This window comes from Priapulus caudatus, unplaced genomic scaffold (assembly GCF_000485595.1).
Source record: "Priapulus caudatus unplaced genomic scaffold, Priapulus_caudatus-5.0.1 Scaffold183, whole genome shotgun sequence".
NCBI classification, from domain to species: Eukaryota; Metazoa; Priapulida; class Priapulimorpha; order Priapulimorphida; family Priapulidae; genus Priapulus; species Priapulus caudatus.
The window spans coordinates 351,282-354,668 of NW_014577244.1; positions in this window are offsets into that span (position 1 = coordinate 351,282).

The window sequence follows — 3,387 nt, forward strand, 5'->3', positions numbered from 1 at the left end:
GTGTGTGTGTGTGTGTGTGTGTGTGTGTGTGTGTGTGTGTGTGTGTGTGTGTGTGTGTGTTGTGTGTGTGGTGTGTGTGTGTGTGTATTAATGTGTCAAGCATTAGTCAGCATTTGTTGTACTTGCTCAGTTCTTACTTGGAGCATGCGCCGTAACGACCTGTAACGTCACGCTGGGTTCAATTATGTAAGCTCCCTACTGACTAATAAGTTCTTATTTGCACTCAAATTATAAGTCAGTTATGGCGTCAACCTCATCATAATGTGTGCGTGTACGCTATTAACATGATTACGTATGAACCCTACGTATGATTGCATGATATATATATATATATATCCTATGAGTCTTGTCCGTAGACATGCGATAAAGGTGTGTTTATTGTTAAATTTACTTTCGTTATAAAATAAGAAATAGGAGAAGAATGACAAGAAGAAGAACAAGAAGATGAAGAAGAAAATGAAATAGAAGTAATATATCCAAACGGATTTAATTAGATTACTTCAATTACATTGAAGTATTTTATCAAAAAGTTGCATTTTTGTAACGTTTGTTGTAACCATACTATATGATTTAACCATATTGTGGTAAAATGCTATTGTTTAGTATTTTTATTGAAAAATGCAAATAAGTTTGGTTCGCATAGGCTTTAATACGTTGTCCACGTCGCTCACACTTACTCTAATGGGCTTACTTTAATACTTTTACGTTTATATGTCTACTTTAACAAGTCTTTATTAAAAACGTTACTTTAATACGCTAAATTTAATAGGCGTACGTAACCATATCTACTTTCTTATGCTTACTTTAACACATTTACTTAAACAAGCTTTTTTTAATACGCTAACTTGAATACGTCTATATCAACACAATTACTTTAATACGTTTACTTTGACACGCGTACTTTAATACGCTAACTTTGTTACGTCTACTTTAACACGATTTCGTTAACGCGCTTGCTTTAATATGCTTACTTTAATATGTCTACTTTAACACGATTTCTTAAACACGTTTGCTTCAATATGCTTACTGTACCACGCTTACTGTAACACGCTTACATTATTGCGTTTAGATTATTGATGATTAGGTGTCCGAAATACTATGTTTGCCGAAGACGTATACGAAAATGATATAATAATAGATTTATTATAATTTTTTGTTTACCGAGTGGGTTTACTGAATGGGCTTTGTTAATTAGTTTCACGGATTACGTTTCTCACGAAATTATGTTACGGATTAAATAAACCGGATGGTTAACGGCATAATCTACTAGATCGGTTTACAGAATAGGTTAAAATGGATTAATTGCAAGCATATTTTACCACATCGGTTTACAGAATAAGTTAAGTGAATTGGTTATTGGCATATTTTACCACATCGGTTTACAGAACAAGTTAAGTGGATTGGTTATTGGCAGAATTTACCACATCGGTTTACAGAATAGGTAAAATGGATTAATTGCAGGCATATTTTACCAAATCGGTTGACGGAATAAGTTAAGTTGATAAAGTTGCGGAAAAGATTTAATGTTACTGTGTAGGAGATTAGTCATCGATTGCTGAGCGTAGGACTACGTAGGACGTGGTAGTAGCTTCCTCCCGTAGGAAGCTGGTAAATTATGGTGTTGTTAGCAATCGAGACTAGCTGGCAGTTATTCTCATCGCCTTCGATCCAGGCGAAACCGAAGCAAGCCGGGGTGTCGGCGCAGCGGCGGCAGCAGCAGATGATGGAGCGATTTGTTAACACTTCTCTGTCATCGTTGCGAAATGCTGCAGCGCATACCCGGCTGGCAGACCCACGTTGTAGAACGCCATCTGGTGGGTTGATACGCCGTCTGTGAACAGCTAGGACGCGCCGTGCATGCAGGTGGATAAGGGACGGGTAAGCACGTGTGTAGTGTAAAAACTTTCAGGTAAAATCGTGAAAAGTTGCACCCACTCTCCAACCACACGAGTTGGAAATGTATTCTGATATACTAGTTCCACAAGGATCGCACAACGCTATCTGGTGGTGTACATCCGTCTCTGGTGGATGAACCGATATAGAATTTTGGTTATTCATACAGTTTTAGTCGCATAACGTCAATAATATCGTAATTAGGAGTGGATAATTTAAGAATTTGAGAATAAAATGCAGTTGTGTGCGATTTCCTGTACGATCGTTGACAGAACTAATATAGCGAATTAGGCATTCATGCAAAAAATCTTTACAGTCCTTTACAACCTGAACTTTTCCTGTTTACTTATAATACCACTTGTTGCTATTGAAATTAATTAATTGAATGACACGATGACGTCAGAGAAATTTAGTCATGATAGATTCTGCTTCCTTGTGTCCATCCTGATCGAAAGAATAGCAACTGTCAGAATACTTGATTTCATTATAAATGCGTGTAGACGGTCTGTCGGTCTCACTCTCGTGTCTCGTGTCTCGGCTATGTATGAGTCAAGAGTGTATATTTACAAACAATATAGTAAAATTGGAAGTATAATGCAGCAATTTAATCATAAAAAGTAAAGAGAATCACTTACATTTTGTGAAAAAATGGATTTTTTTTTACTTTAACTATTTTCAGTGACGTAATCACTTTAACTATAGGGGTTCGGAAAAGGGGGAGTGGTGGACAGCATGGATGACAGGTATGGTAAGGATAGAAAGGATAGGATTGCAGGAATAGTAGAGATGGCAAGGATAGAAGGGACAGCAGCGATAGCAGTGATATCGCAGCCTGTTCTGCTAGCATCTATGACAAATACGACATACGCATATACGCTCTCCTATGACACTATTTCTCATAGGAAGATTCTTCCTATGACAGATATTGGCGAGTCAACTTCGTTCCGCTTTACAGCTGAAATTCACTACTTGCGTTCATAATAACGCTCCTAAACTCCTATAATGCGCACAACACATACAACAATATTTGTCATAGGAAGAATTTTCCTATGACAAATAGTGTCATAGAAGAGCGTATATGCGTATGTCGTATTTGTCATAGATGCAAGCAGAACATGTTGCAAGGATAGCAGGGATAGACAGTGGGCGCCTGTCTATAATATCATATATCCTTCCTTACTGGGATTCACTACTTCTTCTCCCCCCCTCACCTTCTCCTTCGCACTGCGGTGACACGACCCCTCCCCCACTGGCACTTGGAGCGTTTCAATAAAATATAATGCTAAATAAATACGAAATCTATTTACTACCAAAGTCTTAATGTTTCTCTACTTTCTTTCGCCTATTATTGCCGACAATTTCCTGTGAATGCCGTGCATGTGTGTTGCAGAGGAGCATTTGGTAGAAAACCTGGACCAAGACTTTGGTAGTAAATAGATTTCGTACTTATTTAGCATTATATTTTATTGAAACGCTACAAGTGGCAGTGCATGT